Source organism: Leopardus geoffroyi, chromosome C1, assembly GCF_018350155.1.
Source record: "Leopardus geoffroyi isolate Oge1 chromosome C1, O.geoffroyi_Oge1_pat1.0, whole genome shotgun sequence".
Lineage (NCBI taxonomy): Eukaryota > Metazoa > Chordata > Mammalia > Carnivora > Felidae > Leopardus > Leopardus geoffroyi.
The window spans coordinates 139,524,500-139,538,797 of NC_059328.1; the positions used below are offsets into that span (position 1 = coordinate 139,524,500).

A 14,298-nucleotide genomic window follows, 5' to 3' on the forward strand; every position below is an offset into this window, starting at 1 on the left:
ACATTTTTAAAACTTTTTATTTTGAAATGATTTCAAACTTACCAAAAAGTTACAACAGTACATATAAACTATCTATTTATTAGATATCTGTTTATCTATGTATCTGTTTATTATCTCTACACACAAATTCAACAATTAACATTTTGCCATATTTGCTTTATCATTCTCTTTTACACACATCCTGTGTGTGTATTTGTGTATGTTTTTTAGAACATTTTTATATTAAATTGCAAACATGTGATCTATGCTGTTTTTGCTTTTTCCATGCCTATACTCAGTAATCCAGAAATCCAACTCTATTCATTCTGCTGTCTTGTCTGCCAAGTCATATTCTGGTAAATAAGATCACATTTTGGATTATGCCATAAATTTATGAACACTGACCTCATATTGACTTTCAAGGCTGCCATATATGAGTCACTCTTTCTAAAATTTGCAAACACAGGGGTATTTGGGGATATTAGTTTCTTAAGACATTCTGTGTTTATGGAAATTAATCAGATGATACATTCCGTGTGATTTCATTTGTTTGAAATCTTTGAGATTGTCTTTATGGCCAGTTATTTTCATCTATTTACCAAATATTTATATAGTGCTGACTATGGGCCAAGCACTAAGTGCTTAAGAAATCTTCATTTATTCAATTTGCTCAACACTATGTGGTAGATATGATTATTATCTTCATTTTGCAGATGAGGAAACGGAGGGACAGAGATGTAACTTACCCTAAGTCTAAAAAGTAATCGAGCTGAAATTTTAATTCCAGCAGTCTGGGTCCAGAATCCATGCTCATAACCACCATACTGTGCTAATTTTTCCAATCTCATGTGTTCTTTTTAAAAATGTGTATTTATAATTCTTACCAAGTTGTATAATCCTCTGTATATTTCCATCAGATTGAACATTTTATGTACTTCTAATCATGTATATCTTTATTAATTTCGTGCCTATTTGATTTATCAGTTTCCACTGATAAATTTATCACAATCACTGTATGTTGATTGTGGATTGATTAGTTTCTGATTATAATTCTGTCATTTTTTGGTGTCAATTATTTTTAGGATATTGTTAGGTATATCTTTTTTTCAAAGTTTGTTTCTCGCTAAAGATTCTTCATTTAATAATTATATAACTTCTTTATCAATATATTTTTAAAATAACGAGAATCAAATGAAAATAGACCTTACATTGCAAACAACTTCATCATTTCAACATGAATTCATACTTTCAGTCACAAACATTACTTTTGTAACAGTAATAGAGACCTCTTATCCATCACAATCTCAACCCTTAATTGGTTCATTAATCAAAAAGATGCGTTAAAGCAAAAGATCATTAAAAATATTTATAATTAAACATTTCAATTTATAATCTGTAAGTGTACATTCCATCAACAATTTTTTTTTAAGTTTTTATTTAAATTCCAGGCAGTTAACATACAGTGGTATTGGTTTCAGGAGTAGAATTTAGTGATTCAGCCTTTCCATATATCACCCCGCACTCATCATGACAAGTGCCCTCCTTAATCCCCATCTCTTATTTCACCCATCCCCACCACACATCACCACTGTGGTAACCATCAGTTGGTTCTCTATAGTTAAGAGTAGTCAGGGGCGCCTGGGTGGCGCAGTCGGTTAAGCGTCCGACTTCAGCCAGGTCACGATCTCGCGGTCCGTGAGTTCGAACCCCGCGTCAGGCTCTGGGCTTATGGCTCAGAGCCTGGAGCCTGTTTCCGATTCTGTGTCTCCCTCTCTCTCTGCCCCTCCCCCGTTCATGCTCTGTCTCTCTCTGTCCCAAAAATAAATAAACGTTGGAAAAAAAATTAAAAAAAAAAAAAAAGAGTAGTCAACAGTCTTTTTAGATCAAAACATTTCCTTATGAGTTTACTTGTTCCCAATGAGTTTACAGCAGTGTCTTTATATGCTAATTTTTTTTTAACTTTGAAGAGGAACAAGAATTCAAAGACACTTGCAAGATGATTTGAATACAGAATTAGTCAAGATTTTTAGTGTTCCCCCACCCCACCCCAAGATTCTCCACTTTTTCATCTTATTTGACCTCATTTTTTAGGAGGCTTGTCTTAAAAGTTATGCTTTTAGCTTAATTTTCACAGAAATAGTCATTCTTTTTTTATACTAACATTTCATTAGTTTACAAAATATTTTATTAAATATTATACCAGCAAGTGTTACTGACTCAGACAGTTTTGGAAACAACACAACTAATATTGGAAAGCATACAACTCAACTGGTAAAAGCAGAGGTAAACATTTGTCTGTTTTCAAATAGAAATGGTGTTTTGATTAGTTGAAGATTTGTTTAAGTGGAGGTCAGTTAAGGGAGTTTCCTCTGTAGTTCAAATTAGAATATGTTCTTCAAGTAAATAATTGCAAAATCACTAAGTCATTCTCCATCTGACAGATGTCATTATCAGCAAATAACTACATAGGAATGAGATTGCATTTATGAGTTAAGATACCTATAGACCAGCAATGCTTATGTTAGAAATGTCACAGATTTATGATATGAAAACTTTTTTGAGCTTATGTACATAGAGATTCACCCTATACTAGGAAGATGGACATGTTTTTTAAAGTTATATTCATGAAACTTCCTAACACAACTTTACACTTTCAATCTGATCAGGCTTTTCTCTGTTCCATTGGTGTCTTTTTTTTTTTTTCTCTTTAATGTTTATTTATTTATTTTTGAGAGAGAGAGTGCACACGTGTGCACAAGCAGGAAAGAAGTAGAGAAAGAGGGAGACAGAATCCCAAGCAGGCTCCACACCATCAGTGTGGAGCCTGTCTCAGGGTCAGGAATCCATGAACTGTGAGATCATGACCTGAGTGAAAATCAAGAGTCCATCGCTCAACTGACTGAGCCACCCAGGCACCCCAGTGGGTGTCTTAATCTCAGTAAACATATGTAAGATTGAGCTGAAAAAATTGAAGTCATCTTTATGAAGTCTCTCTTGCTTTTCTAGATTAGGTAGAAATGATAGAATTGGCTGGACCAGAAGAGCATCCAACTCAGAAGAGATTCTTCAAAGGTTTCCTTATGGGGGACACAAATTTAAATGTTAAAAATATATTAACACTGTAAAAAAAACTTAAGATGCACATTCAATGCATTATACCACATTGGAAACACATCATGAAACAAACACATAAACATATCATGAAATAAAAGTAAACCATGACACTAGTTTGTATATATTTTTTAAATGTTTATTTATTTTGAGAGAGAGTGCAAGCAGGGGAGGGCCAGAGAGAGAGAGAGAGGGAGAAAGAGGGAGACAGAGAATCCAAAGCAGGTTTCAGGCTCCAAGCTGTCAGCACAGAGTTCAAAGCGGGGCTCGAACTCACAAACTGTGAGATCATGACCTGAGCCAAAGTCCGAGGCTCAACCAACTGAGCCACCCAGGTGCCCCAACTAGTTTATATTTTTATGCACTGCTGACTAAAGCTTTGCTACCAATATTCATGTGCATTTTGAACTTCTTATGGGTATGCATTTTTATTTTTAAGCTTTTAGCTGGGCTTTTTAAAAACTTGAGTTCACTATTTTTTATCCAAATCAAGTTATACAAACAAGAGCACTGCTGCAGCATATGTGTATGCTTCATTGAAAAAATGCAAACACAACATAGGGGTATCTTCCCACCATGTATCCTTATCATTCCTTAACAGTTTTGCGATGGCAAATTAATATGATAATATTGTATTAAAGCAAGCAAGTTTTCTTGCTTAATTTTAGTTTTGGATATTTCTTGCTTATATTTTACATTCATGGCCAGAAACATGAATAATGATTAGATATAGTGTTTCAATTTTGGAAACAAGATTTTTTTTTACCATTTTATTTAATTTATTTTTTTAATTTACATCCAAGTTAGTTAGCATTTAGTGCAACAATGATTTCAGTAGTATATTTCTTAATGCCCCTTACCCATTTAGTCCATCCCCCCTCCCACAACCCTTCCAGTAACCCTCTGTTTGTTCTCCATATTTAAGAGTCTCTTATGTTTTGTCCCCCTCCCTGTTTTTATATTATATTACTTTTGCTTCCCTTCCCTTGTGTTCATCTGTTCTGTGTCTTAAAGTCTTCATATTAGTGAAGTCATATGATATTTGTCTTTCTCTGACTGACTAATGTCACTTAGCATAATACCCTCTAGTTCTGTCCATGTAGTTGCAAATGGCAAAAAGATTTCATTCTTTTACCACATCTTCTTTATCCATTCATCTGTTGATGTACATTTGGGCTCTTTCCATACTTTGGCTACTGTTGATAGTGCTGCTATAAACATTGGGGTGCCTGTGTCCTTTCGAAACAGCATACATGTATCCCTTGGATAAAAACCTAGTAGTGCAATTGCTGGGTCATAGGGTAGTTCTATTTTTAATTTTTTGAGGAACCTCCATACTGTTTTCCAAAGTGACTGCACCAGTTTGCATTCCCACCAGCAGTGCAAGAGAGATCCCCTTTCTCCACATCCTCACCAACATCTGTAGTTGCTTGAGTTGTTAATGTTAGCCATTCTGACAGGTGTTAGGTAGTATTTCATTATGGTTTTGATTTGTATTTCCCTGATGATGAGTGATGTTGAGCATTTTTTCATGTGTCGGTTGGCCATCTGGATGTCTTCCTTGGAGAAGTGTCTATTCATGTCTTTTGCCATTTCCTCACGAATTATTTGTCTTTTGGGTGTTGAGTTTGCTAAGTTCTTATGGATTTTGGATACTAACCCGTTATCTGGTATGTCATTTGCAAATATCTTCTCCCATTCCGTCGGTTGCCTTTTAGTTTTCCTGATTGTTTCCTTTGCTGTGCAGATGCTTTTTATTTTGATGAGGTCCCCATAGTTCATTTTTGCTTTTGTTTCCCTTGCCTCCAGAGATGTGTTGAGTAAGAATTTGCTGTGCCCAAGATCAAAGAAGTTTTTGCCTGCTTTCTCCTCGAGGATTTTGATGGCTTCCTGTCTTACATTGAGGTCTTTCATCCATTTTGAGTTTATTTTTGTGTATGGTGTAAGAAAGTGGTCCAGGTCCATTCTTCTGCATGTCACTGTCCAGTTTTCCCAGCACCACTTGCTGAAGAGACTGTCTTTATTCCATTGGATATTCTTTCCTGCTTTGTCAAAGACTCGTTGGCCATATGTTTGCGGGTCCATTTCTGGGTTCTCTGTTCTGTTCCATTGATCTGAGTGTCTGTTTTTGTGCCAGTACCATACTGTCTTGATGATTACAGCTTTGTAATACAGGTTGAAGTCCGTGGAAAAAAGATTTCTTTACTCTCCCTTCAAGCTTCTTGACCATTTTAATTGCAGAGACCTTAATGTTGCTGAAGCCAAATTCACTATTAAAAAAAAAAAGTTGCCTTTAGCAATAGCTTTTCTGTGGTAATCAGAACTGTGTTATAATCAAAGTAGTCCCTTATTTTTATTGATGAATTTTAATAAGTAATGTTATAATTTGGTCTTATAAAATGAATTATTACCAGCAAGCAATGGAGATTATACATATTATATATATAATGAATTATTACCAGTAAGCAATGGAGATTATACATATGTAATATGTAATGGAGATTCCATTTAGATTTCCTTAGACAAAAGAAATCTACACCAAAAATAATTTGAAAAATACTGATCTAGTTCAGCCCATTAATTTTTACAAATTAAAAAATTAAAGCTCAGGTTAATTGTCTTACTAAAGTTATACAGCCAGAAAATTTCAGATTCTAAACCTCCTCTTACCTCACTGTTCTTTCTATTATTTGTTACCTCATCTCTGAATTTCTACAGCACATTTAGTTTATGCTATGGCCTTCTGTTTGCGTACAAGCACTCATTCACTTACTCACAAGTAATTCTCTGTGTACCGGACACTCCTCTAGGCACTGTAGACAGCCCCTGCATTTAGAAATTGTACTGATAATAGAATAAGAAAAGTAGATTCTATTCAGCCTCCATTTGATTTTGGTTGAATACTCATCTGCAGTTAGCCACCTTCATATATCACTGGGTGGTTTTAACATATTCCTAACAAGAACTTTTCTATTTTATGATTATATTTTAGGGGATTTAAAACATTCTCTAGCATTTTGAAAGGTGATAAAAACAAATAATTCAACTTAGAGTACATTGTTTGCATATCATGTACCTGGTAATGTGTTTGGCAACCTCAAAAACGGGTATATAAAGCAAGGAATGTGTGTACATAAAACAGAGTGTATTAAGTGCTGTTACATATGTGTAAGCAGCACTGTAGAATCAGAGAGCAATGAACGAGTAACTCTGAGAAGGAGTCTAAAGAGGGATTCATGGAAGAATTGACCGGAGAGTTTAAAGAGCACAAGGTTGCTTGCTTTAAGAACGTGGAAGGAAATCTTTCTATGTCCAGGGAACAACACGTGCATAGGCATAGAGTTGTGAATAGTTCTGGCATTTCCACAAAAGGTTAATGCCACAGACTAACTAGGGTGTCTTGGGAGGAGTGGTGGATAAGCGCTTTTAGACATCGTTAGGTAATTGAAGAAGAGAAGTAATGAAATTACTCACATTGGACGTGAATGTGAGGCTTCCCTAGGTACAACGTAGGTGAGGAACACCCTAGGTATGCCTCATGCTTCTACCTATTTCTGTGTCTAGGTGTTAAGTTCTCTGAGAACACTGATGGTATTTTGTCCTTCCCTATCTTACAGTGACACATGCAGTGCTAAGCGTGACAGGGGCTCCGTATATGCCTACTGATTATGCTCATGTGTAAGGTTCTGTACTTTGTGCTATGAGAAATGAAAAGTTCTGATCCAGCCAGCCTTCAAGGAGCTATTGAACCTAAAGCAAAAAATTCTAGGGAATTTTATCTGTTATGATGACTAATATGTCCATGTGCCCACAGAGCTTATGTTCTTTATCAGAGGAAATATAGGGTAAATAGTATATACAGTATGTTAGTGATAAACACTAAGGAGAAAAACAATAAAATAGGAAAGGCGGATATAAATTACCAGAGAGGAAAAGAGAAGGTAAAGTTATTTAATTCATCTTGTCTCCATTTCCTTAACTCTAGAAAAGAAAAACCAATACTATTTATTTATAGGACAGTGACAAGTATTAAGTTAGTTAATAGATGTATTTATAAAATGCTCAGTGCTGTTCCCAGAAGATGGTAGGAAGTCAGCTAATATTATTTATACATTTGTCTAAAATAGCTTTAGAACAATAACCATCTTATTTCCATCAGTTAAGAACTTCTTTTTTTAATGGATATACTTCCAAACAGTTTTGAACTACTCTATCTATAGGCTAAGACTCCCTCATCCATATCTTGCTCCTTTTAGCTTCTGCTTCCAATGCATTCACATCTAATAATACTTTCTTAGTGAAGTGAATCATCGTCTTTTGATAGTATTTCTTCTTTGCTTATCTGGATGTCAGGTCACCATTTTCTATTTCAGGCATGAGGCAGACATCCAGATCTTCCTGTGGAAAATATTCATTAATGCTTCATCCCTTATAGCATCTCAAGGTTAAAAGGTCTGACAAAATGAGACCTTTATGCTTGCTTACCAGCTAAAAATAAGTACAATATTGGAATTGATATTACCAGACAGAAGAGTAAAATCTTTAATATTAATCTTTTGAAACTAAGATCATTTGCATGGATTAGGTGAAATTTCACGTCTTCTACTAACCTTTCTTTGTCTGTCTAATTTCAATGCATCCTTAAATGTATCCAGCATCCCCCTTTCTCTGATCCCTGAGAACTAGACTAGCTCTTACTTTGTACTCCTTTAGCACTACATATTTAGCCCTATTGTAGCCAGTGTCAGTCAGTTTTATAATTACCTGTTTACTGGATTGCACAGCTCCCTACCCTCCACCTCCAAGGCATAGCTTCTTGAGATGGGGCTTGTATTCTCTTTATGTCCAGTTTCTTAGTATCCATTATTGTGCTTCACATGTAGGGGATGGCTAGTAAATGCTTAGAACACTAAGTCTAATACTTGGAGTACCTTTAATATATCAAGATTATAGAGACATTGTTATTTAATCTTTGTTCTGCATTCCTTAATTGCTCCTTTGTCTCTCCTGGCTGCTTTCTGAGAAATAGCAATACTCAAGCATGCTGTACACCCTGTCCTACACATCCCCCTGTCCTGCTTTGGCCCTAAGCCAAAAAGAAAAAAAGAGCAAGTTGGCTGGTCCAGGATGTGGTCCTTACTCTTCCAATTAAAAAAAAATGTTGAGGAGCATCTGGCTGGTTCAGTCAGTAGACGTGCAACTCTTGATCTCAGAGTCACAAGTTCAAGCCCTGTATTGGGCAAAGAAATTACTTTAAAAAAGAAAGAAAAGAAAAGAAAAGAAAAGAAAAAATTTATTTTCCATTGCTCTCAAGGGTGATGGGCCTCTAGGGTTTGATGCAGATCATCTGTATTTACAAGAAATTAATTTATAAGCCAAACATAACCCATTTGTTTGTTTATTTGCTTTCATTGACTGAAATACTTGTACCTGATATCCAAGTTATGAACTTAATGATATCAAATCACCTATGAAATCCAACAAATAATCACAAGGTTGTTCATTAGCTATGGAAAGGGAACAAATGAGTTTACACTGTCCCAAGGATTACTTTGCTCTGACTGAGAAAGAACCTTGTCAGTGTCTCCTTGATGTCTCAGAGAAAATAGGATAACAAGGTCTCAAGTACACTTTCGAAAGTCCTTATAAATAATCTTTTCCCTTATTGGCTGAAAGGAAACAATATTAAAAGCGAGGGGGAGGAGAGCAGCATTTTATAACTCAGTAATGGTAATGTACAATTTGGTTCCATGACTCTTTGATCCCAAGATGAGTTCTTGAGATAATGCTAATTTGTGGTATTACTGACGATGGGGCTAAGAAAGAATGGGAGATAGAAGATTGAAGTTGGGTGAGAATTCTGTGTACCCTCTACCTCCTCTAACTCAAAAATCATCACAGTTTCAGGGTCAACTCAATTTTATTAAGAAAATTCGCTATCTGCTCTTGGTTTTAGCTAGCTTACTAGAACTCCTTCACAAACTAATAATGTATGATGATCCACTGAGAGTTCATCCTCCACCCTTTTGAAGACACTACGAATTATAGGTTAAGTGGTCATTAAGAAACAAATAAATTGTACTCCTTGTCAAGGACTATAGTGAGTCTTTCAAGCCTTATCTCAAGGTCCTTTCTATTCCAGAGATTGGAAACCCAAGTGCCTACAGAGGCCAGGCTGGTGGGAATGAAGCAGGAAGCCACTGCACTGAACTGGAGAGCCAAGTCCTTTCTGAAGGAGCAGTCACTGCTCCGTTCCAGATAATTGTTGCAAGGCAGGAATGTTGACCTAGTATTACCACATCATCCAGTCTCTCAGGTAAAGCAGGAAATGCAAATGTTCATGCAATATCCTTTCATTTAAATATTGTCAACTAATTCATTATTATTCTCAAACTGTGTACATGCCAAACACTTCTGCAGATAGGACTTGGCCAGAGTCCTCCTGTTTGTAACTTGGTCTTATATTTTGCTTCACTCTTTGTTAAATAGGAGATGTTATTTTCTATAGGTTTTGCTTTTCTTCAGCATGTTCTCTAAGATACTCTATGCTTGGTGTTATGATACTAAAACTCCTTTCCACTCCAACCTGAGTACTGTGTGCATAAGTTTTCTTCGGCTGCTACATTTTCTCTGCCTCCCTCAGCATTCCAGTGAGCAGTAAAATGCTAAATGGAGTCTCCTTGAGATACTTTTCATATGACACCATTGAACATCTGCAGGTATTACTACTTACTTACTCATTTTATTCCTGATGTGTGAGCTACATAAACACAGTAAAAGTCGCTTATTTCATGGGACTTAGAGATTGTGTATCTTGGACTCTTATTTTTTGAATCCATGTACAGACAATATTCCTCTTCTTGCTTTTTTAGAGACCTTATGGAACAATTAATTAGACTATACTTCTCTTTTACATTTAATTACATTTATTAAACGTGTTGATTGGACCAGAGTGTTCCTAGATATTTACACATATTTAGAGACAGTGTCTTTAGATAGGTTTCTACAATGGCTGACAAGTCTTCCTGTTTCCACCTTGAGTGAACTTATTTTCAAGGTTACTAGGGGTCACCATTACCTCTCTACAGAACTGATTACTCCAAGTACGAACTTGGTGTCTGTTGCCAGGTGAATTGAAGAGTATAGTAAAGAATAAGTAAGTAAGTAAAAGAGTATATAAAACACTAAAAGAGTATATAAATATTAGTTATTTAAATGTTATACAACCCCAAATGAGTATAGTTCGTAATTGTTTCATTCCTAGTACAGTTTGGGGAAAAACCAATATTGATGTACATCATTTCTCAAAAATGATTTGACCTATATGTATATTGAGCTGTTCCTTGAGTAGCCAAAATACCAGTAATGTACAGATAAGATGTGAAAGTTACTCCTCAAATTTGCTCTAAAATAGACTATGTAAATGTAGACAAGTATTTTTTAAAAATATCCTCTATGAGAAACTTCACTATTCTATAGAAAAGCAAAAATAGCAAACTCTGCTGGTGACTAATATACAGAAATAAATCATAGATACTTTTTCCCTCAGCAGTATAGTGACTTTATCAATTAGTTTATAGATGTTCTGGTGTAACCTATTACTACACTTAAAACAGTTCTCTAATTCTTTTTTACAGAATATGAGCTGGTGATTGTGCACTTTTTGGCTTTTAAGAGAGCTTTTAAAATGCATAGTAAAGCATTTTCTACATATGTATATAGACCCTCAATTTCTACTTCCTTAAATATTTTTAAAGGCACAAAAGGGGGGCGCCTGGGTGGCGCAGTCGGTTAAGCGTCCGACTTCAGCCAGGTCACGATCTCGCAGTCCGTGAGTTCGAGCCCCGCGTCAGGCTCTGGGCTGATGGCTCGGAGCCTGGAGCCTATTTCTGATTCTGTGTCTCCCTCTCTCTCTGCCCCTCCCCCGTTCATGCTCTGTCTCTCTCTGTCCCAAAAATGAATAAACGTTGAAAAAAAAAATTTATAAAGGCACAAAAGGAGGCTTTAACTTGAAGTTAACTGTCTCAATTTGCTCTTTCTTTGCAGTCAGGTAGAATGACAAGGGTGAAATGAAAGCTCAGTTATGTGTAGTAATACATATGAATTACTAGATATTATAAGGAATAATTAAAGGGGAACCCAAGTTAGAGTTGGAAAACCTAATGACTGGAGAAACCAGGAACTGAGATAAACAGAAGTTGGTTTGATGAAGAACAAGAATGTAGGGATGGGAGACATATTCCAAGCAGAAAAGTAAGAGTGACACTCTGAAGCATTTTAGAACCAGTCAAAGGGATAGTCTTAATTTTCATTTCTAGTATTTAGAGCAACCAGGTTAATGCAGTATTTTGTATCTTTTTCACTTGGCTAAAACAGAAAAAGAAATAATAGCATAATACTAGCTACAAAGCTTGTGACTGTTTCCAATAAAAAAGTATTCCTAGTGCTTTTAAGGATTAGGAAAACATTAATTGGCTGTTCTATGGATATAATATTTAGTTTTTTGGAAATAATATTTTTCTTGATTGCAAAGTCAATAGATTTTTATTCTGGAAAACTTTGAAAATACAGAAAAACAATGAAGAAAATAAAAATCATTCATATTCCTGCTACCCAGAGACAACCACTGAGAGGTCAGTGTTTCTGTATTCCTGCATCTACATATGTAGTAGCATTTTTGTAAATGAAGATTTATGATTCTTTTTTTTTTAATTTTTTTCATGTTTATTTTTGAGAGAGAGACAGAGCACAAGTGGGTGAGGGATACAGAGAGAGGGAGACATAGAATCTGAAGCAAGCTCCAGGCTCTGAGCTTTCAGCCCAGAGCCCGATGTGGGGCTTGAACCCATGAATCATGAGATCATGATCTGAGCTGAAGTCAGACACTTAACTGACTGAGCCACCCAGGCTCCCCAAGATTTATAATTCTACATGCAACTTTGTAGTATGTTTTTTTCACCTGACAATATCATGTATCTTTTCCAGTGCTATTAAATTTTCCATAACATGATTTTAATAGCTATGCATAAATAGCGACAACTCACATATTTGCCACATGCTAGGCACTGGTTTAAAACTTTTAACTTTAATCCACAGAACAATTCTGTAGGGCTATAATCTCTCTTTTATAAGGAAAGAAATGTTAAAACTTGTCCAAGATCACAAGCTAATAAAGTATAGAGCTACATAGCTTCTAAAAGCAGTAATTAATTTACATAAAACCCTATTTTAGACTTTCAGGTTGTTTCCAGTATAATTTGGGGGTATTTGAAAAATAATCATGATTTTGTGGGTTTGCAGTCTAGGTTGGGCTCTGTGGGGCCAGCTCATCCCTGTTCCATATCGTTTTGACTAGACTTACTTACATGACTGGGCCCTCAGCTGGACTGGCTGGACCAGCTGGACTTCTTTGTCTCCACGTGGACTCTCATCCTCAAGCAAGCAGGCTCAGATTGGTCCTGAGACAATGGCATTCCAGGAAGCGAGAGTGGAAGATGCAAGGCCTATCAAGTTTTAGACTCAGCACTTGAATAGTAGCATATCCATCATATTCCATTGGTCAAAGCAAGTCACAAGGCCAGCCCAGATTCAAAGTGTGGAACAATAAATCCTACCTTCTGGTAAAAGGAGCTACAGAGTATTTGAGGCCAATTGCAGTCTACTATCTGTACTCAGCATTTAGTTCTCTGAAGGCTTCTCTATGGCAAGGATGTATGTGTAAGTTGCCTATCGTTGGCAGCAAGAAATGGCCTGGTATAAATAATTCTCCTAACCATAAATGGCCATAGGCCATTGTTACCTTGACTGAGAACTGGCCTCACTCTGAGAAGCCTATCCCTGTACCTTCCAAGTTTGTGAAAAAATGTAACTTTCCTATGTGAATATGATTCCTCACGTACAGATTGTGAATTTTTATACTCTTCTGCATTAAAAGGGCAAAGACATTCAAACTAGAGAGCTTTGGTAATCAGGGCAGGAAAGATGTGCTTATGGTACTTTACACAGCTGTATAAAACAAATGTAAATGCACTGAGGGTAGTTTGGGGTAAGTAAGTAGAGCCCAATCGGTAGCAGAACCCAATAGAGCCTTACATAGGATGCATTTGAGAAGTATGTTTTAGAAGAAGTGGCTGCAAAATGAAATTAAGAACCAAATGGCAGTAATAACCAGAGTGGAAATAGGAATAATCTATGAAGCAGTTTTTTAAAAATGAAAAAAGATGTAACTGCAAGACAAGTGTGCTCATAAATAAAAATGCATAGCTTGAATAAATAGGTGAAAGGTGAAACAGATGGGAAGGTTGGATGGGAGGACCGGCTAAGTGCTGTAAAGGAGCTGTTTGAATAATTGATATGAGGGTGAAAGATAATTGAAAAGGGGAAATGTGATTTAGGGTTGCTCTAACAAGCATAATTTAACTAATAATAATGGAAAGATTATGAGTATATCCATTTATTACCCAATCAAATGATAATAATGTAGCCACTCAAACATTACTCTCCAAAATTCTAATGCTGATGTTATTGTTTAATACAATCATATCTGTTGTGGTATGTACATATTGTTTTGGAATTTAAGTGTAAAGGTAGCTTCTACGGGAGACTTGGTCTCATTGGAGAACATGAGACATTCACTTGCAAATGTTGGAATGGAATAGATTTCTTATTTCACTCTAAACATTTCAAGGGCTAAGTTTATAATCATAGCATATAAAAATAAATGATTTAGACTTATATAATTATAAAATATTGGTATTTTACCTAATTTACATAGTCTTACCTTGAAAAATCAGTAGTTCATCTGGTATTCATTCTATCCTACTATATATACAAGTAGACTTGTATATATATATTGATCTTGTGTGATCAATGTGTGATGTCATTTTAAACATTTTAATAGAATTTACTCATGATATCACATGACTCAAAAAATCAATTTATTATTTTACCATTAGTAAAGTTTGTGTGACATTATTGAGAAGAATTTATAACATTTGATGTTATTCAGAAAGATTTATGAGGAATACCTACTTACTTATTTTCATGATGTCATAATCTGATAGTCTTCATGGTGCTTTAAGTATAACTTTTAAAATATACATTTAACATTGCATAAACTAGTGAGTTTATTCTTAGGTTGAAAAGAATGTCAGTAAAGCAGATTAAGAAAAAAAGGTCTATTGTATTAATTAGCATCCTACTGAAATA

General features: G+C 35.5%; 1 protein-coding gene across 7 annotated transcripts in view; it reads left to right on the forward strand.

Moving 5' to 3' along the window:
* MBD5 (methyl-CpG binding domain protein 5) overlaps positions 1-14,298 on the forward strand; it is a 449,013-nt gene that overhangs the window by 364,766 nt on the left and 69,949 nt on the right. For 5 of the 7 annotated variants that reach the window (XM_045479727.1, XM_045479733.1, XM_045479729.1 and 2 more), the window contains one exon: positions 9,233-9,406. The exons of 1 other annotated variant lie outside the window; for it this stretch is intronic. The gene's annotated coding sequence lies outside the window, so the exon portion shown is untranslated. Of the gene's footprint in view, positions 1-9,232; positions 9,407-11,494; positions 11,724-14,298 lie in introns of those variants that run through there. One more of the 7 variants, XM_045479731.1, reaches the window with a different exon arrangement.